General features: G+C 36.9%; 1 long non-coding RNA gene across 1 annotated transcript in view; it reads left to right on the top strand.

Moving 5' to 3' along the window:
- Nucleotides 1–21,689, top strand: part of LOC139355688 (uncharacterized) — a 29,481-nt gene extending 7,792 nt beyond the window's left edge. Inside the window, exon 3 of the long non-coding RNA XR_011606546.1 lies at nucleotides 21,373–21,689. This is a non-coding gene — a long non-coding RNA (uncharacterized lncRNA). The remainder of the gene's footprint in view (nucleotides 1–21,372) is intronic.
- Nucleotides 21,690–22,061: the final 372 nt, after the last annotated feature.

Here is a 22,061-nt window from a genome sequence, read left to right as displayed (position 1 = left end):
CTCAAACCCATTGATGCTGATGGATCATATGATTCAAATGGCTGGCAGCTTGCATGGCAGCATGAACCTGTCAGAGAACCTTCTGTTGTTTTAGGCTCCACTCAAAACTATCAGCTTTTCAAGTTACTCAGTAAATGAGTTGGAGCAGCATACTCAAATTAAAAATACATTGCCTCCAAAATCCAAGAGGCCTACTAGGCATTGTGCATCTTTTTTGGCTGTAGGAGGTGAATATGTGACAACTTGTTCACCTTCAAAAGGATATCTCAATATGCCCCACCCCACTGGACCCTCAAACAATTCACTGAGTTAGAAGCCCTGAATTTTTGTCAGATTTATTTTCTACCTTCCAACATGCAGTTATTTTACCAATAAGTTTAGAGTAGTTGTTATTTCTTGCTAACTATGTCCAATCAGCAAAATGTCAGTAATGTAAAGAACCAGTATGATGTCTTGTGGAAGTGAAAGGTGATCAAGTTACCTAAATTATGAAATAGAACTGGAGAGTTGATACACCCCTGTGGAAGGGTACTAAATGTGTACTTTCGGCCCTTCCAGTTGAAACCAAATTTCTTCTGGTGTTCTCTACTAACAGGTAAAGAGAAAAATGCATTTGCCAGACCAATAGCTGCATCCCAAGTGCCAGGGGATGTGGTAAATTGCTCAAGCAATGAAACCAATTCTGGTACAGGAGCTGCAACTGGGGTCACTACCAAGCTTAAAATAATTCACTATCATTCTCCAAGATCCGTATGTCTTCTACACAGGCCAAATAGGTGGGTTGAATGGGGATGGGATGGGAGTCACCATCCCTACATTCTTCAGCTTCTTAATGGTAGTGCTAATTTTCTGTGATCACTCCAGAAATGTGGTATTGCTTCTGTTTTATTTTCTTCTTAGGTAGAGAAAATTCTAGAGACTTCCACTTGACCTATCTAAACTTAACAGCTTTCACCCATAGGTCAAGGGAGTCAATGTGACAATTCTGCCAACTTCTGAGTATCTCTATCCAATTATGCCTTCCACATTTGAGGAAATCGTCACATCATGGGTCCAGGGGCCCACTGGGCCCACTGCAAGATGGGCCCATAGTAAAATTACATTGACTTCCTTATGCCCCTACTCTGACAGATGGAATACAGTGATGTTTTAGGTTTCTTTAAATTAGTGTCACTTTAGAGCCAGAGTTTTGTAGTTCCTGAAAAATCTGATTATTTCCTTTCTTTCTTTCTTTCTTTTTGAGATGGAGTCTTGCACTGTTGCCTGGGCTGGAGTGCAGTGGTGCAACCTCGGCTCACTGCAACCTCCACCTCCCAGGTTCAAGTGATTCTCCTGCCTCAGCCTCCCAAGTAACTGGGATTACAGGCACTCGCCACCATGCCCAGCAATTTTTTTTGTATGTTTAGTAGAGATGGGGTTTCACTATGTTGCCCAGGCTGGTTTCGAACACCTGACCTAGTAATCCACCTGCCTCGGCCTCCCAAAGTGTTGGGATTACGGGTGTGAGCCACCACACCTAGGCTTATTTTCTTTTTTTCTAATGCACAGTTACCCTTGTCAAAGATCATAGGTCTTTCTGGCAAAGGCTAAGAAAAAGATTAAGAGTTTAAATTTTGGCAGTGTACCAGGGGTCTTCCTTAAAGAGGTCTGTCCTCTCATTCATTTAAGGGGTTCTGGGTCTGTAAAGTAGCTCAAGTCTGGGAATTAATTGTGGGGATATGATTGCCTGTTGTTACGGTTTAAGTAATACTTTTGTTCACTTAACCTATGACCCTTCTGCGTTTGTAGATCAAGTAAGAATGTAATAGGCTTCCCATCTATTTCACTTCTGGACATACCTTGATCAACTTGCCAACTCCATAGGTCTCTGTGTGTCACACTATTCTGATTGCTTCTTTGATTCTGCTGTCCATTATGGTAACAACACCCACTTTCTCTTTGGCAATTGAGTCAAGCCACTTGACTTCTGCAACTTCAAAATTCAATCACCTCCATTGCATTTAGGCTTCCCAATTCAGTGACTGTAGATCCCACTATAATTTCCGACCTACAGTGATTTATCACAGAGCCCTTCAAGGCTGCTGGGGCTCCCCTCACAAATTTCTCACAGTCACAATGCAAGGTATGTTCTCTGGACTCTACCCATGTGGGTGAGCACGTCTTAAATGACAAATGCATTCTAACATTTTAATCTCCCTTAGCCTTTGAATTCCTTCCTCTTCAGTATCCCAAGGCGTTATGACATGTTAAGTGTATTTACTTTTGTTTCATATTTCAGCCAACCAACCAAATTGTTAGAGCCCTTTCTAACTCCTAGAGCTGCAGCCTTAAATCCATAATCTCTGCTTCATGGGGCCATATCAGTAAATTCACCCTTATTTAACTTTACATTTCTTCTACTGTTATCCCACATTCTTGATATCCATTTCATATTCCTTGTACTTCTGTTTGTGTACATTGGAGAAATCATGTAGTTCTTTTGGAATGTAATGCAATTTCTCATGAGTCACACTTTGTACCTTACCTTTAGGAGCTTCCTTGTTGAGACTTCAGTTTAGTTATAAGTCTAGAAGAAAAGAGGAGGAACATGGGGGTGATTCCTACAGAGAATCAGCAGTTTTGGAAGGCAGCTACCTCAGTGGGCGCCATTACAGTTTCCTCAGGCAAAGCAGGGTTAATCTCCTTAGGAGTAGAGCATCTGCTTTCTACTGACAAAGAAGATGTATCTGAATTTAGGAGTTCAATGTCTCCAGACTCATCTGGATCTTCCTATATGTCCCCATTCAAATTTTTAGAATCTTGTTTCTTCCCAACCAATGCCTTTAACAGTAGACACTGAGAGGCTGGGAATTCAGTTTGTAATTCAGCTACTTGCAGGATGAGATTCTGGGTTTAGTTTTCACTAGTCTCAAGTCTGTGGCTACAGAAGATGAGTCTTTTTAAGGGTAGACTTAGAATTTTAAGTCATTTACACTCCTCTTGGGCTGAGAATTCAAACCAAGAGCTCATTTTTTCTTTCTCCACTTTCTATAGTAAAATTAGGAGCAACCAGCCAGTCTCATTATACACATTAATCTAACAAAAATATTCAAAGCTATCATATACATAGACCCCTGAAGCCTTGTTTATAAGTATTTGATTGGGAGTATCCAGTGTTGATACTTTATGTATCTCTATTGCTACATCATGCCATGAACTATCAGTGCCTTCTTTACTAATGGAAATTGAGTCATTGGTGCCTTTAAATCTAATTTATTCTATTTGTATTCAGATTCTAGAAATTTCAGGACCAATTCAGAAAATATATTCTTTTTTTTTTTTTTTTTTTTTTTTTGAGACGTAGTCTCACCTTGTCACCCAAGCTGGAGTGCAGTGGTGCGATCTCAGCTCACTGCAACCTCTGCCTCCTGGGTTTAAGCGATTCTCCTGCCTCAGCCTCTTGAATAGCTGGGGCTACAGGCACGTGCCGCCACACCTGGCTAATTTTTTGTATTTTTAGTAGAGATGAGGTTTCACTGTGTTAGCCAGGATGGTCTTGATATCCTGACCTTGTGATCCACCTGCCTCAGCCTCCCAAAGTGCTGGGATTACAGGCATGAACCACCATGCCAGGCCCAGAAAATGCATTCTTAAGATTCACTTCCTCTAGAACCATTCTCAGCCAATCTGTATTGATCAGGGTTCTGCAGAGAAACAGAACCAACAGGGTGTGTGTATGTGTGTGAGAGAGAGAGAAGAGGGAGGGAGAGAGACAGAGAGATAGAGAGATAGAGAGAGAGAGACTTTAAATAATTGACTCTTGGGAGGCTGAGGCAGGCAGATTACCTGAGGTTGCGAGTTCAAGACCAGCCTGACCAACATGCAGAAACCCCGTCTCTACTTAAAAAAATAAATAAATACAAAATTAGCCTGGCATGGTGGTGCATGCCTGTAATCCCAGCTACTTGGGAGGCTGAGGCAGGAGAATCGCTTGAACCCGGGAGGCGGAGGTTGCAGTGAGCCGAGATTGTGCCATTACACTCCAGCTTGGGCAACAAGAGCAAAACTCTGTCTCAAAAAAAAAAAAGAATTGACGCACAGCATTGTGGAGGCTAACAATTCTAAAATCTTCAGGGTAGGCTAGCAGGCCCGAGTCCCTGGGTGTTGCTTGAATCCAAAAGCAACCTGCTGGCAGGATCTCCCCGTTTTTGAGGGAAGTGAATCTTTTCCTATTTAGGACTTCAACTGGTTGGTTGAGTCCCACCTACATTATGGAGGGTAATCTGATTTACTAAAAGTCTACTGATTTAAATATTAATCTCATATAAAAATACCTTTGAAGAAACTTCTAGAATAATGTAGACTAACAATGTGAGTACTATAGCCTAGCCAAGTTGACACAATTGAACACCTTAGACGTCTCTGTGGGAACTTAATACTTTGCTTATCATGTCATAGTTATAAATGCAAAGATATGTTGCACAAATTAGCTGTTTTAAATGTGTAGTGTGAGTTTCCAGAGAAGTACTTATGTGCATTTTGAAGCAAATTACTTTCCTTCTGAAAAAAAAAAATGAAGCTGTGATGTACATTTTTCAGTCTCGTTTGTTTCTCTTTAAGTGGAGGTTTCTACCAGAGATCTAAATTCATACTCCAGAAATCCAAAATAGAAACTTAGTTTTTGTTCCATTTTTCAATGAAGTTTCAGAAAAAATAGTTATAATTATGTCAGTCTTTATTTTTTACTGTTAGCTATACCACATGCTGAATCTTGTGATTCAAGATTTAGTAAAGCACTTTATTAAGTTTTTCCATTTACAGGGAAAGGATGGTTGTGGATGTTTTTAACTATGCCAAATCTCATTTCTCAAATCTCAGTGATAAATTAAATTAAAATTAGCTTTTTTTTCCACTTTACTTTAGATCTGTTGAGTAAGTGAATATAGCAATAATTTTTGCAGGAGAAAACCCACCATACTGATTTTAAATAACCACTTAGTATCTTTACTGCTTTGGCTCAAGTGTGCCCCTTGTTCTAAACTTGCTGGTGTTGTCTCAGATTTATCTCTATTTCCTAACTTGCTATTTGTGTTTCTGATTTCACAGCCTAGGCAGTGATTTTTTATTTCCCTTAACCATGAACACTTCGATATTCCTCATACCTAGAAGTTAACACATAACAGGAATGGCAATTATTTTTTAGTAGTTTTTATTAACTTGTTATATTGAGATAATTACAGATTCACATGCAGTTGTAAGAAATAGAGTTCTTATGTATTGTGTACTCAGTTTGTTCCCCCACCCCAATAATAACATATTTAAAAACCATATTACAACCTTACAACCAAGATACAAACACTTATTCAATCAATATGCAAAACATTTCCATTCCTACTCCCCTTTTTTGACCACTGCCAACCGCTACTCTGTTCTCCATTTCTCTGCCTTTGTCATTTTAGGAAGAATATGTAATGGAGCCATATAGTATATAATCTTTTGAGATTGTCTTTTTAAAAGTCAACATAATTCTCTGGAGATTCATCTAAGTTGTTGTGTGTAATGACAATTTGTTTCTTTTTATTTCTAAATAGTACTTCTTGGCATGGATATATCACAATTTGTTTAAACTTTACTCATTGAAGGATATCTTCATTGTTTTCCATTTGAGACTATTACAATTAAAGTTGCTATAAACATTTGTGTACAAGTTTTTGTGTGATGATACACTTTTATTTCTCTGGGATAAATGCCCAGAAGTGCAATCACTGATTTGTATGGTAGTTGAAAATTTAGTTTTTTAAAATAAATTGCCAAACTGTTTTTCAGAGTTGCCATACCATTTTCTATTGCTACCAGCAGTATATGAGTGCAATTCATTGTCTCTGCATCTTCATTTGGTGTTATCACTAGCTTTTTTGTCCATTCTAATAGATATTAGTGATATTTCATTGTCACTTTAATTTACATGTTCTTAATGTTGAACACATTTTTATGTGTTTGTCATCTATATATACACTTCAATAATATGTCTATGCATGTCTTTTGCCCATTTTGTAAATGTATTATTTATTTTTTCACTGTTGAGTTTTGACTGTTCTTTATATATTCTGGATAATAATTCTTTATCAGAGATGCAGTAGGAAAATATTTTTTTCCCAGGCTGCAGCTTGGTGTTTCATCTTCCTAAAAGACTGTTTCACAAAACTAAATTTGTTAATTTCAATTTTTTGATGTAAAGTCTAAGAACTCTTTGCCTAATGTTTAATCCTGGAGACTTTCTTCCATATATAAGTATATTTAAAGTGTTATAGTTTAAGTGAAATGATAATTTAAAGTGTTATACATTTAATTTATATTTAAATTATATAATTATAATTTAAAGTGCTATACATTTAATTCTGGGGTGACCCATTTTGACTTAATTTTTGCTTGAGGTGTGATTCTTAGGTTAAGGTTCTTTCTTTTTTCTTGTATTGTGATGTCCAATTTGTCCAGCACAATTTGTTCAAAGGTTGTTTTTGCTCCATTTAATTGCTTTGACATTTTTATCAAAAATCAGTTTGGCATATATGTGTGGCTCTATTTCTGGGTTATTTATTGTGTTCTATTATCTATGTGACTATCCCTCTGCTATTAAAACACAGTCTTGGTACTCTAGTTATATAAGAAATCTTAAAATCAGATAGGCAGTTACTTCCACTTTGTTATTTTTTTACAAATTTCGTTCACCTATTATGGTTCTTACACCTTTGCATGTACAATTTACAATAATCCCTATGTATACAAATAAAAGTGCCAACATTCTGATAAAAATTCCAATAAAATTGTATATCATTTTGGGGAGAAGTAAAATTTTACTATATTAAATCTTCCAATCCATAAATAGTGTGTATATATATATATATATTTATTTAGCTCTTCCTTGATTTCTTTCATTAGCATTGCAAAATTTCATATATAACAACTCCTGCTTTTGTCAGATTTACACCTAAGCACTTCATTGTTTAAAGCAATTATAAATAGTGTTATATTTTAAATTTTAGTTTCCATAGGTTCGTTGCTAATGTATAGAAATACAATTGATTTTTAAATGTTTATCTTGTATTTTGCAATGTTGCTGAATGTACTCATTTGTTCTAGGACATTGTTGTAGATTACCTGGAATTTTCCATGTAGACAGTTATGTGCTTTGCTAGTAGGGACAATTTTATTTCCTCATTTCCACTAGGTATGCCTTTTGTTTTCTTTCCTTATTGAAGTAGCAAAACTTTCTAGTACAGTGCTATGCTAAATAACAGTGGTGAGAGTGAACGTTGTTGTTTTGTTTTTGATATTAAGAGAAAGCCTTCAGTATGTCACCATTAATATGTTAGCTGTAAGTATTTTGTCCTCCTCTCTTTTTTTCTTTTCTTTTCGTTTGTTTGTTTTTTTTTTTTGTTTGTTTGTTTTTTGGGTTTTTTTTGTTTTTTTTTTTTGAAACAGGGTCTCCTTCGATCACCCAGGCTGGAGTGCAATGATGCAATTGTAGATCACTGCAGCCTCGAACTCCAGGAGTCCAGTGATCCTCCCACCTCAGCCTCCCATGTACATACTCTTTACAAAGTTGAACAAGTTTCCTTTTACTGCTGTTTTTCTAAATGTATTGATCATTAATGGATATTTAAGTTTGTCAGATGTTTAGATGATTCAATTTATATGGCAGTATGATTTTTCTTCTTTAGTGTGTTACTATGGTCAATAACATTAACGGCTTTTCAAATATTGAACCAGCTTTGCATTTCTGGAATAAGCTCTACGTAGTAATGGTTTACAATTCTTTTTACATATTGTTGACTTCCATTTACTAATATTTTGTCATGAGTCTTTGCATATATATTCACATGGAATATTTGTCTGCTGTTTTATTTATCTACACAAATTTTGTCTGATTTTACTGTCAGAATAATACCAGCTTTATAAATTGAGGTAGAAAACTTTTTCTTCTTTTATCTTTTCTAGAAGACAAATACATAGTATCTATAATACTAGAATGGGTAGAAAGGCTGAAAAGCTTTTTCTAAAATTCTGCAGTAAAGCTATTTGGACCTAGATACTTCTTTTGGGGGGATTTAAAAAAATAAAGTGCACTTTTTCCTTAATGATCATAGAACAATTCAAATTATCCATTTCATAATGGATGAAGTCATTTGCATTTTTTGGAGGAAGTATTCAATTTTGTCTTTGTTGTCAAATTTATGCATATAAATTGTTTGTATTACTACCTATTATCCTTTTGATATCTGTAGGGTTGTAGAAATAACTCCTGTTTCATTCTTGATATTGCTTATTTGGGTAGTCTTTCTATTTTTCCCCCCAGTCTTGCTTTAAGTTTATTTTCTTTTTTAAATAAATAACTGCTTCTTTCATTGATATTTAAAATTTTTTCTGTTTTTCATTTTATTAATGTCTACTCTTTGTTTCCTCATGTTTATACTTTTATATTAATATATGTTTACATCATTTTTGTAAGTTATTGAGATAGAAGCTTAAATTATTGATTTGAGAATGGTCCTCTTTACTAATTTCAGCATTTAGTGCTATAAATTTCCCCTTTAGCACTACTTTAGTTGTGTTCTACATTTGATATATTGTAAATTCGTTTTCATTCAGTTCAATGCAGTGAAATAATTTCTTTGAAATTTTCCTTTTGACCCATGGATTACTTATAAGTGTGTTTACTTTCCAAGTATTTTAATATTTTCCTGTAATATATCTGTTACTGATTTTAGTTTGAGTTCATTGTGGTCAGAGACTAAACTCTGTATTCAGAGATTAAACTCTATATGAATTCAATTATTTTATGAGGTTGAGGCTTGTTTCATATTCCAGGATATGGTCTATGTTGTTATATGTTTGATGAGTACCTAAAATAATGTATATTCTGCAGTTATTTGACAGAGTGTTCCATAAATTTTGACTAAATTCTATTGTTGATGGGGTTATTGAGTTTTTCTATATGTTCATTGTCTAATTTTTTAGTCAGTTACTGAAGGATGGTCTCCAAACATAATCGTTAATTTGTTTTTTTCTTTCAGTTTTATGAGTTTTTGCATCACATATTTTGCAGCTCTGTTGTTTGGTGTATACACATTAGGATTGGTATGTTTTCTTGGTGGAATAAGTTTTTTATCATTGTATAATGTCCTTCTCACTTCCTGGCAAGAAACCTTTCTTTGCTAAGAACCATATTTCATATGATATTAATATTGTGACTCCTACTTTAATTGATTAATGTTTGCATGACATTCATCCTTATGCTTAACAACCTACCTATATAATTATATGTGAAGTAAGTTTCTTAGATAGTACATAGCTGAATCATGCATTTTAATCCACGGTGACAATCTGTCTTTTAATTGGTATATTTAGGTAATTTACATTTAATACAATTATTGATATGTTAAGGTTTAAGTCACCTGCTTTTTTGTGAAAACATTCTTTCATGATAAAGAAAAAAACACCTAATTTTTTTCTCACTGCTTTTCATTTCTCTGTTTCCTTTTTTGTGGCTTCCTGTGGGCTTATTAAATATATATATATTTTAAAATTGACAGTCTCTTAATGTATCTTTTTGTATTGTATTTTTAGGGGATGCTCTAGATATTACATTATATATTCATAACTTATCATGATCTTCTCAGGTTGAGGTTTTACCAGGTTGAATCTAAGTAGAAATCTTACCTTCTATTATGTTCCTTGACTTTCCCCATTTAAATATAATTGCCTAAAATATCAAACACCATGAAAACATGAGATTTATCCTTGGGACACAAGGATGACTTAACATATGCAAATCAATAAATTTGATATACCACATTAACAGAATAAAGGTTAAAAATATGATAATCTCAATAAATGCAAAAAAATTGATAAAATGTAATATTCTTTCATTATAAAAACCCTTAACAAATTAGGTAGAGAAGGAATGTACCTCATTATAAAGTGCATATATGACAAGCACATAACATCACACTCAGTGGTGAAAATGTGAAAGCTTTTTTTCTAAGATCAGAAACACTGACTTTCATCACTGATATTTAACACAATGTTGGAAGTCCTAGCCAGAGCAATTAGACAGGAAAAAGAAATAAAAAGCATCCAAATTGGAAAGGAAAAAGTTATTATAAATTGTCTTTGTTGCAAACAACACAATCTTTATATATAGAACACCCTACATTCTACCAAAAAATTGTTAAAATTAAGTAATGAATTTAGTAAAGTAATAAGATACAAAGTCAGCATTAAAAATCAGTTGTGTTTCTATACACTAACAACAAATGGCCTGCAAAAGAAATTAAGACAATAATCCCATTTACAATGGCATAAAAAGAATAGAATACTTAGTAATAAATTTAACCAATGAGGTGAAAGATAGATACCACTAAAACTATGAAACATTGATGAAAGAAATTGAAGATACAAATTTAAAAAGTATCCTTTGTTTATAGGTCAAATATTAAGAATTAATAAAATATTACCCAAAGTAATAACAGAACTAATATTGTTAAAATGTTCATATTATCCAAGGTATTCACAGATTCTATGCAATATTGATCAAAATTCCAATAATAATTTTTTTCAGAAATAGAAAACACAATTTTTTTTTCCTGTGAGCTGATCAGTGTCACCTTATTCTCAAAAAACTCCTAATCTTATTTATTAGAAAGGTGTTCAATAAAGCATTAACTTCTGAGTACTTTCCTTACAAATAGCTTAGAAATAAACAGAAGCCCAGTAGATTTTGAATTGACAAATCAGGAGTCCCTGTACCATGGTTTAAAAACATTGTTTTAAAGCAGTGGAAAGAACTTTCTTCAGATTAAAATCTGTTGACAGCTAATGCCTGACCTTGCCCACCAGCAGCCACTGGGCATCTCCTCCAAGCTCTGTGGGGAGCCTGGAACTCACTAACTGCAGGTGAAGGATGGCTGATCTGTGAGGTTCTGTACCATCGGCCCTAATGCCCTTCCCTAAATGGAGGATGTCTCAAAACTCTGAAGCATCCTTAAACCCAATGTGCAAGCTGAATCTGCTGGCCTACAAGACATCAGGAACTAAAGGCAGTTCATGTGCTAGGTCTGGCCTGTGTTTATTCTCAGCCTAAAGGAAATCTGCTCCAAAGATGGGCCACATCCACCTTTCTTGTTTCCACACATCTATGTCAATCTACATCCTGTGCACTGGACCTAAGCCCCAGGTTGCATTGCTTCCTCCAAAGGATCAGCCCTGCCTGATGACATGGCTATTTATGGAATCCTTCCTCTCTGCTTTTCAGGCAGGTTGAGCCTTTACTTTTTACCAGCTAGTTGAACACAACCTTTGCTTTAAACCTTAGCTGAGACATGATAATGAGGGAACCGCAGAGCTAGAAAATACTTAGGAAAAACATCTAACATTTAGCCCAAAGAAGTTAAATTAGTTGCTTATGGCCAAATAACAAGCGAAAGACTGGTAAAGTGGTAAAATCTAGAACCCCAGGCTTCCCAGCTTTCAGTCCTTTCTTTGGAAAAACAAAATATTTAAACTACAAGGGATTTTAGAAAGTATCTAGCATAATCTCTTCATTTGAATAAACAGCCCCATGGGTTAATATTTGTCATCGATTTATCATGATATCACTGTTATTTAGGCAATGTTTCTTCTCCAGTTAGGACAGGAAAAACGCTGCAAGCTTGTGTCCAGGAGTTAATGAAACCCTGAGGTTATAGGAACGGCCATTCACCACCGGGTCCGTGTGCCACGCTAGACCAGACACAGAGGGCAACCCAGGTGGGAGGAAAGGGTGAGCACGGCCAAGCAGTTAAAGGTGACCCGGTTGATCACAGAGTACCAGAAGTCTTTGGAAGGCAGCAGCATGGCAAAGTCACCAGGAAGTCTGCATGGATGACCAGACGCCACCTGATGACGGCCCAGATCATGCCACAGCTGTCACGGATGAGCCAGACCCTGTTGGCCTAGTCGACCTCGCAGGAGGAGGATGAGGGAGTCATAATTACAATTTTCAGCCAGGAAAGGATGATGCTCGGGTCCCGGAGACTGTGTCCTAACTGCTGCATGATTTCTCAGACACACCCTCACAAATTATTTCTAAACATCACTTGAATATTTTGTGTCTTTTCTTCAAGATCTTAAGGGGCACACTGTCCTATGTGATAGGATCCGAGGTCCGGGCAGGGCAGTGCAACCTCCCGAAGTGAAGCCTGCGAGGTCAGTGACCAGAAAAAACAATTGATATTCATGTGAAACTGCAAAAGACCTCAAATAACCAAGGCAATCTTGAACAAGAAGAACAAAGTTGGAGGTGTCACATGCCCTGATTTTCTTTTCTTTATTTCTAAGAAACAACAACAACAACAAAAACAGTAACAACAAAACGGGATACATGTGCAGAACGTGCAGGTTTGTTACATAGGTATGTGTGTGCCATGGTGGTTTGCTGCACCTACTGACCTGTCTTCTAAGTTCCCTCCCCTCAACCCCCCACCCCTCAGCAGGCCCTGGTATGTGTTGTTCCCCTCTCTGTGTCTATGTTTTCTCAATGTTCAACTCCCACTTGTGGGTGAGAACATGTGGTGTTTGGTTTTCTGTTCCTGTGATAGTTTGCTGACGATGACAGCTTCCAGCTTCAACCATGTGCCTACAAAGGCCATTATCTTATTCCTTTTTAGGCAGCATAGTATTCCATGGTGTATATGTACCACATTTTCTTTATCCAGTCTATCACTGATGGGCATTTGGCTTGGTTCCATGTCTTTACTATTGTAAATAGTGCTGCAACAAACATGTGTATGCATGTTTCTTTCTAGTAGAATCATTTACATTCTTTTGGGTATATACCTAGTAATGGGATTGCTGGGTCAAATGGTATTTCTGGTTCTAGATCCCTAAGGAATCTCCATTGTCTTCCACAATGGTTGAACTAATTTGCATTCCCACCAACAGTGTAAAAGCCTTCCTATTTCTCCACAGCCTCAATTGTTTCCTGACTTTTTAATAATTGTCATTCTGACTGGTGGGAGATGCTATCTCATTGTAGTTTTGATTTGCAATTCTCTGATGATCAGTAATATGGAGCTTTATAAATGTGTTTGTTGGTCATATAAATGTCTTCTTTTGAGAATTGTCTGTTCATATCCTTTGCCCACTTTTTGATGGGGTTGTTTGTTTTATTCTTGTAAATATGTTTAAGTTTCTTGTAAATTCTGGATATTAGACCTTTATCAGATGGGTATATTGCAAATATTTTCTCCCATTCTGTAGGTTGCCTGTTTACTCTGATGATAGTTTCTTTTGCTGTGCAGAAACTCTTTAGTTTAATTAGGTCCCATTTGTCAATTTTGGCTTTTGTTGCAACTGCTTTTGGAGTTTTTGTCATGAAGTCTTAGCCCATTCCTATGTCCTGAATGGGATTGCCTAGGTTTTCTTCTAGAGTTTTTTTTGGTTTGGGGTTTTACATTTAAGTCTTTAATCCATCTTGAGTTAATTTTTGTATAAAATGTAAGGTAGGGATCCAGTTTCTGTTTTCTGCATATGGCTAGCACCATTTATTAAATAGAGAATTCTTTCCCCATTGCTTGTTTTTCTCAGGTTTGTCGAAGATCAGGTGGTTGTAGATGTGTGGTGGTATTTCTGAGGCCTCTGTTCTCTCCCATTGATCTGTATATCTGTTTTAGTACCAGTACCATGATATTTTGGTTACTGTATGTAGCCTTGTAGTATAGTTTGAAGTCAGGTAGTGTGATGCCTCCAGCTTTGTTCTTTTTGCTTAGGATTGTCTTGGCTACCGGGGCTGTTTTTTTGATTCCGTATGAAGTTTAAAGTAGTTTTTTTTCTAACTGTGTAAAGAATGTCAATGGTAGTTTGATGAAAATAACATTGAATTTATAAATTACTTTGGGCAACATGGGCCTTTTCACAATATTGATTCTTCCTATCCATGAGCATGGATTTTTTTCCATTTGTTTGTGCCTTCTCTTACTTCTTTGAGCAGTGGTTTGTAGTTCTCCTTGAAGAGGTCCTTCACATACCTTGCTAGCTGTATTCCTTGGTATTTTATTCTCTTTGCAGTGATTGTGAATGGGAGGTCATTCATGATTTGGCTCTCTGCTTGCCTATTGTTGGTGTAAAGGAATGCTTGTGATTTTTGCACATTAATTTTGTATCCTGAGTCTTTCCTGAAGTTTCTTATCAGTTCAGGAAGTTTGGGGGCTGAGATGATGGGGTTTTCTAAATATAAAACCATGTCATCTGGAAACACAGAGAACTTGACTTCCTCTTTTCCTATTCGAATACCCTTTATTTATTTCTCTTGCCTGATTGCCCTGGCCAGAACTTCCAATACCATTTTGAATAGGAGTGGTGAGAGAGGGCATCCTTGTCTTGTGCTGGTTTTCAAAGGGAATGTTTCCAGCTTTTGCCCATTAAATGTGTTATTGGCTGTGGGTTTTTCACAAATAGTTCTTATTATTTTGAGATATGTTTTCACCAATGCCTAGTTTATTGAGAGTTTTTAACATGAAGGGATGTGGAGTTTTATCAAATGCCTTTTCTGTATCTATTGAGATAATCATGTGGTTTTTGTCATTGTTTCTGTTTATGTGATGGATTACATTTATTGATTTGTATATGTTGAACCAGCCTTGTACCCCACGGATAAAGCTGACTTGATTGTGGTGGATACGTTTTTTGGTGTGCTGATGGATTAGGTTTGCCAGTATTTTATCGAAGATTTTAGCACTGATGTTCATCAGGGATATTGACCTGAAGTTTTCTTTTTCTGTTGTGTCTCTTTGTGGTTTGGGTATCAGGATGATGCTGGCTTCATAAAATGAGTTAGGGAGGAGTCCCTCCTTTTCAATTGTTTGGAATAGTTTCAGAAGGAATGGTACCAGCTCCTCTTTGTAATTCTGGTGGAATTCAGCTGTGAATCCGTGTGGTCCTGGGCTTTTTTTTTCTTTTTTTTTCTTTTTTTTTTTTTTGGTTGGTAAGCTATTAATTACTACCTCAGTTTCAGAGCTTGTTATTGGTCTATTTGGGGATTCAACTTCCTGGTTTAGTCTTGGGAGGGTGTATGTGTCTCGGAATTTATCTATTTCTTCTAGATTTTCTGGTTTATTTGCATAGAGGTGTTTATAGTATTCTCTGATGGTAGTTTGTATTTCTGTGGGGTCAGTGGTGATACCCCATTTATCATTTTTTAATGTGTCTATTTGATTCTTCTCTTGCTTTCTTTATTAGTGTAGCTGGTGGTCTATCAATTTTGTTAATTTTTTTTTTTTTCAAAAAACCTGTTCCTGGATTTGTTAATTTTTTCGGAGGGTTTTTTGTGTCTATATCTCCTTCAATTCTTCTCTGATCTTAGTTGTTTCTTATCTTCTGCTAGGTTTTGGATTAGTTTGCTATTGTCTCTCCAGCTCTTTTAATTGTGAAATTAGGATGTCAATTTGAGATCTTTCTAGCTTTCTGACTGAGCACTTAGTGCTATAAATTTCCCTCTTAACACTGCATTAGCTGTGTCCCAGAGATTCTGGTACGTTATCTCTTTGTTCTCACTGGTTTCAAAGAACTTCTTGATTTCTGCCTTAATTTTATCATTTATCCAGGAGTCTTTTGGGAGCAGGTTGTTCAATTTCCATGAAAGTGTGTGGTTTTGAGTGAGTTTCTTAATCCTGAGTTCTAATTTGATTGCACCGTGGTCTGAGAGATTGTTATGATTTCAGTTCCTTTCACTGAGGTATGTTTTAGTTCCAGTTATGTGGCTGATTTTAGAATAAGTGCCATGTGGCACTTGGAAGAATGTATATTCTGTTGATGTAGGATAGAAAGAACTGTAGATGTCTATTAGGTCTGCTTGATTCAGAGCTGAGTTCAGGTCCTGAATATCCTTGGTAATTTTCTGACTTGTCGATCTAATACTAACAGCAGGGTATTAAAGTCTCCCACTATTATTGTGTGGGAGTCTAAGTCTCTTTGTAGGTGTCTAAGAACTTGTTTTATGAATCTGGGTGCTCCTGTATTGGGTGCATATATATTTAGAAGTGTTAGCTCTTTTGTTGAATTGTTTCCTTTACCATTTTGTAATGCCCTTCTTTATCTTTTTTGATCTTTGTTGGTTTCATGTCTGTTTTCTCAGAGGCAAGGATTGCAACCTCTGGTTTTTTTGCTTTTAATTTGCTTGGTAAATTTTCCTCCATCCCTTTATTTTGAGCCTGTAGGTTTCTTTGCACATAAGATGGGCCACCTGAATACAGCACACTGATGGGTCTTGACTTCCTATCCAATTTGCCATTCTGTGTCTTTTAATTGGGGCATTTAGCCCGTTTACATTCAGGGTTAGTATTGTTATGTGTGAATTTGATCCTGTCATCATGATGCTATTTGGTTGTTTTGCACACTAATTGATACAGTTTATTCCTAGTGTGATTGGTCTTTATATTTTCATGTGTTTTTGCACTGACTGGTACTGTTTTTTCCTTTCCATATTTAGTGCTCCTTTCAGGAGCTCCTGCAGGGCAGGCATGGTGGTAACAAGATCCCTTAGCATTTGCTTGTATGGAAAGGATTTTATTTCTCCTTCACTTATGAAGCTTAGTTTGGCTGGATATGAGATCCTGGGTTGAAAATTCTTTTCTTTAAGAATGTTGACTATTGTTCCCTCCCAATCTCTTTTGGCTTGTGGAGTTTCTGCTGAGAGGTCCACTGTTAGTCTGACGGACATCCATTTGTAGGCGACTTGGTCTTTCCCTCTGACTGCCCTTAACAGTTTTTCCTTCATTTCAACCTTGGAGACTCATGATTATGTGTCTTGCAGTTGATCTACTCGTGGAGTGTCTTAGTGGTGTTCTCTGTATTTCCTGAATTTGCATGTTGGCCCCTGTTGCTATGTTGAAAAGTTCTTCTGGATAATATCCTGAAGTGTGTTTTCCAGCTTGTTTTTATTCTCCCCACCTCCTTCTGGTACTCCAATAAATTGTAGGTTCAGTGTGTTTATGAAGTCCCATATTTCTTGGAGGATTTATTCATTCCTTTTCTTTCCTTTTTCTCTAATCTTGCCTACATGTCTTATTTCAGTAATGTGGTCTTCAAACTATGATATCCTTTATTCCACTTGGTCCATTTGGCTGTTGATACTTGTGTATGTTTCTCGTGCTTTGTTTTTCACTATCAGGTCATTTATGTTCCTCTCTAAATTGGTTATTCTGGTTAGCATTTCCTCTAACCTTTTATCAAGGTTCTTAGCTTCTTTGCATTGGGTTAGAACATGTTCCTTTAGCTCAGTGTAGTTTTTTATTACCCACCTTCTGAAGCCTCCTTCTGTCAATTCATGTATCTGATCTTCTGTTCAGTTCTGTGCCCTTGATGGAGATATGTCACAATCATTTGGAGGACAAGAAGTACTCTGGCCTTTTGGGTTTTCAGCATTTTTTTGATGATTCTTTCTCATTTTTGTAGTTGTCTAGTTTTGATCTTTCAGGCTGCTGACCTTTGGATGGGGTTTCTGTGGGGGCCTTTTTGTTGTTGTTGTTGTTGTTATTGTTGTTGATGCTGTTGTTGTTGCTTTCTGCTTTTTTTTTCTTTCAGTAGTCAGGTCCCTCTTCTATAGGGCTGCTGCAGTTTGCTGGGGGTTCACTTCAGGCTCTATTGATCTGATTCTTTCCTGTACCTGGAGATGTCACTCAGGGAGCCTGGAGAGCAGCAAAGATGGGTGCCTGCACCTTCTTCTGGGACCTCCAACCTCAAGGGGCACCAACTTGATGCCAGTAGGATTGCTCCTGTATAGGGTGTCTGACAACCCCTGTTGGAGGGTCTTATCCAGTTTGGTGGCATGGGGAGCAGGACCCATTTAATGAAGCACTTTGTCCCTTGGAGAGGGCGTGTTTTGCTGGGGGGAAACCCACTCATCTGCGCTGCCCGGATTCCTCAGAACTACCAGGAGGAGAGGTTAAGTCTGCTGGTCTGTAGTAACAGCAGCCACCCCTCCCTCTAGGGGCTCAGGCCCAGGGAGATCCAAATTCTGTCCCTGAGCCTCTGGCTGGAGTGATTGGAGATCCTGCAAGGAAGCCTCACCCACTGAATAAGGATAGGTCAGAGTTAGACCTGAAGAGGCCCTCTGGCCACAGACTGCCACAATGAGTGTGTTGGGCTGTGGAGACAAGTCTTGGGACCAAGCCATCCAGCCTCCCTGGCTCCAGCAAGGAGTGCAGCCTGGAGCTATAGAAATGGATGCCACCCTTCCCCTGCCAGGGAACTTAATATGTTAGGCAGTTGCCAGTTCCAGTGCTGGCTGCTGCCCCTCCCCAAGGAGCTCAAATGGCTTACACAGCAGGCAACTCTCACCCCTTCCCCAGTAGGCTTAAGCAGATTCCCACTGAGAGGCTATAAGAATGCAGGTTCCATGGTTGGGTCGCTAGGCCCTGCTGGCTTGGGTTTGCGAGTGGAATCTTCCCATCCGTGGGTTGCACGGTTCTGTGGGGAAAGCACAGTTTCCCTAGCTGGGTTGCATGCTCACTCACCACCTCCCTTGGCTGGGGGGAGGGGGTTCCCCTTCCCCCTGTGGCTCTCAGGTGGGCTGCAGCACCACACTGCTCTTCCTTCTCTCTGTCGCTCATGCCAGCCTTCTAGTCAATTTTGATGAGAGAACCTGGATATCTTGGTTGTCGGTGAAGGATACACACGCTTACTATGTTCGTTTTTCAATGGGAGCCTCCAAATGCCGCTGCTTCCAGTCAGCCATTTGGCCCAGCCCCTTCTGATTTCCAAACGTATTACACAGATACAGTAATCAAGACAATAAAAAATTAAAATTGCATAGAAACAGACATATAAATCAATGGAACAGAATAAAGAACCTAGAAATTAATCCATGCTTTTATGGTCAACTAATCTTGGACAAGGTGTGTCAAGAATACACAATAGGGAAAGGATAGTCTCTTCAGTAAATGGTGTTTGGAAAACTGGGAATCTACATGCAAATGAATGAAACTGGACCTTTATTTCACAACACATAAAAAAAAAAAATCAACTCAAAATAGGTAATGACATAAGACCCCAAACCATAAAACTACTAGAAGCAAACATGTGACATTGGTCTGGACACTGATTTTTTTTAGCTCTGACACAAAAAGTACAGGTAATAAAAGCAAAAATAGACAAATAGGATTACATCAAACTAAAAAGCTTTTAAATAGTAAGGGAAACAATCAACAGAGTGGAGAGACAACCCACAGAGTGAGAGAAAATATCTGCAAACCATACATCAGGTAAAGGTTAATATCCATAATATATAAGGAACTAGGACAACTCAATAACAAGAAAAAAATAATGTGATTTAAAAATGGAGGCCTGGTGCGGTGGCTCATGTGTGTAATCCCAGCATTTTGGGAGGCTGAGGTGGGTGGATCACCTGAAGTCAGGAGTTTGAGACCAACCTGACCAACATGGTGAAACCCTGTCTCTACTAAAAATACAAAAATTAGCTGGGCATGGTGGTGGGTGTCTGTAATCCCAGCTACTTGGGAGACTGAGACAGGAGAACTGCTTTAACCTGAGAGGCAGAGGTTGCAGTGAGCCAAGATAATGCCACTGCACTCCAGCCTGGGTGACAGAGCGAGGCTCCCTCTCAAAAAAAAAATAAACAAATAAGCAGAGGACCGGAGTAGACATTTCTTAAAATAAGACATACAATGGCCAACAGATAAATGATGAATTGCTCAACATCACTAATCAGCAGAGGAACGCACTAAAACAACAATGAGATATAACCTCAGCCTTCTGGAATGGCAATTACTGAAAAAAAAAATAAGATAAGCATTAGTGAGGATGTGAAGAAAAGGAAATTCTGGTACACTGTTGGTGGAGATATTAATTAGTACAGCCATTATTAAAAACAGCTTGAAGTTTATTTTTTTAAATGGATTAAAAATAAGAATACACACACACACACAATGAAAAAATATCTAGCCTTAATAAAGAAGGAAATTTATACCATATGTGACAATTTAGATGAACCTGGCAAATTGTATGCTAAGTAGAATAAGCCAGATACAGAGAGACAAATAGTGCATAATCTTATTTATATGTGGAATCTAAAAAGTCAGACTCATAAAGGCAGAGAGTAAAATGGTATTGATGGTTTCCAGGTTCTGGGGGATGGGAGGAATCAGACCCTGCTAGTCCAAGGGTACAACATTTCTGTTATGCAGGATGAATAAGTTCTGGAGCTCTAATGTACAAGCATACTGACTATAATTAGCAATACTGTATTGCACATTTGAAATTGGCTGAGAATAGATCTTGTGTTCTCACCATTAAAAAAAAGTAACTGTGAAGTGATGGATATGTTAATTACATTGATTACAGTAGTCATTTTATAATGTATACGTATATCAAAGCAACATTTTGTACACCTTAAATATAAACAATTTTTGTCAATTATCCCTCAATAAAGCTGGAAAAAATATTTCCTCCACAGACATTTAGATACATATCACATACTGTCACAATTTTGTTTCAGCTGTGAAGCATAACTTAGAAAACTCAAAAGAGAAAAAAAATCTGTTTTTTATGCATGGCACTACTCTTTTCATTGTTCTTTCTTACTGATATTACAAGATTTGTTTTATCAAATTATTCTGTTTAGAGAATTATCTTCAGGTATTTCTTAAGGCACACCTGCCAGTGACAAATTATTTTAATTTTTCTTTCATTTGAAAGCTTAATTTCCCCTACATTTCTAAAGGATATTTCACAGGATATAGAATTCTATATTTACAATTCTTAAAGCACTTGAAAAACATTGTGTCACTTCCTCATTGTCTTCATAATTTTTGGTGAGAAATTTTTTGTCATTTGGATAATTTTTCCCTCCATATGGATAAGGTGTTATTTTTTACTTTGCTATTTTTACAATTTTTTTTTGTTGGTCTTTAGTTTTCAGAAATTTACTTATGATGTTTTCCTGAGGATCATTTGGGATACATTCTGTGTAGGGTTTTCTCAGCCTCTTAGGTCAACGTCTTTTGTCAAATTTGGTAATTTTCAGTTAGTATTTATTTGCATAATTTTTCATCCTTACCCTCATTTTCCTCTCCTTCTGAGACTCTGATGACATGAGTATTAAATATTTGTTATAGTTGCACATGTTCCTGATGTTCCATTCATTTGTTTTCCTTTCAGGGTGATTTTTCTATGATGTTTGAACTGGATAATTTCTATTGTTCTATATTGAAGTTTACTAATTCTTTCTTCTGTCCTCTTCATCCTGCTATTGAGTCATTCTGCTATGGGCTGAATTGTGTCCTCCAACCCCAAATTTATATGTTGCAGCTTTAACCCCCAATGCTATTGTATTTGCAGCTGAAGACTCTGGGAGTTAATTAAGTTTGGATGACTTCATGGGGTGAGGCCTTCATGATGAGATTAACACCCTTAGAAGAAAAGGAAAAGTAAGTGAGATTGATTTCCCACTCCCTGTTAGGCAACTGAGAACAGGCCATGAGAGCACACAGGGAGCGGTGGCCATCTGCAAGTTAGGAAGACAGCACTCACCAAAACCTAACCATGCTGGCACCAACCTTGAACTTCCAGATTGCAGAATTATGAGAATATACTTTTTTGTTATTTAAGTCACTCAACATGTGGTATTTTATTGTGGCAGCTTGAGCTAAATAAAAAAGCTCCATTGAGGTTTTAAAATTTTGTTTGTTGTATTTTTCATTTCTAAAATTTTCATATATATACAATGTGTGTGTATACATAAATATAATGTATATATGATATGTAATATAATTTATATATTTATATATATATTTCTTTGCTGTAATCTTCTATTTCCTTGTCAAGACTTTCTATTTTTTTGTTTCAAGTATGTTTGTAGTTGCTTGTTGAAGCATTTTTATGATGACTAATTTAAAATCTCTGTCAGATAATTCTAACATCTCTGTTATCTAGGTGGTGGCATCTATTGATTGTCCCTTGTTTGTAAGTTGATATTTTGCTGGTTCTTGGTATAAGTGATTTTTAAAACTGAGAACTGGAAATTTGGG

This window comes from Macaca nemestrina, chromosome 8 (assembly GCF_043159975.1).
Source record: "Macaca nemestrina isolate mMacNem1 chromosome 8, mMacNem.hap1, whole genome shotgun sequence".
NCBI classification, from domain to species: Eukaryota; Metazoa; Chordata; class Mammalia; order Primates; family Cercopithecidae; genus Macaca; species Macaca nemestrina.
This window is presented reverse-complemented; position numbering and strand designations above follow the sequence as displayed.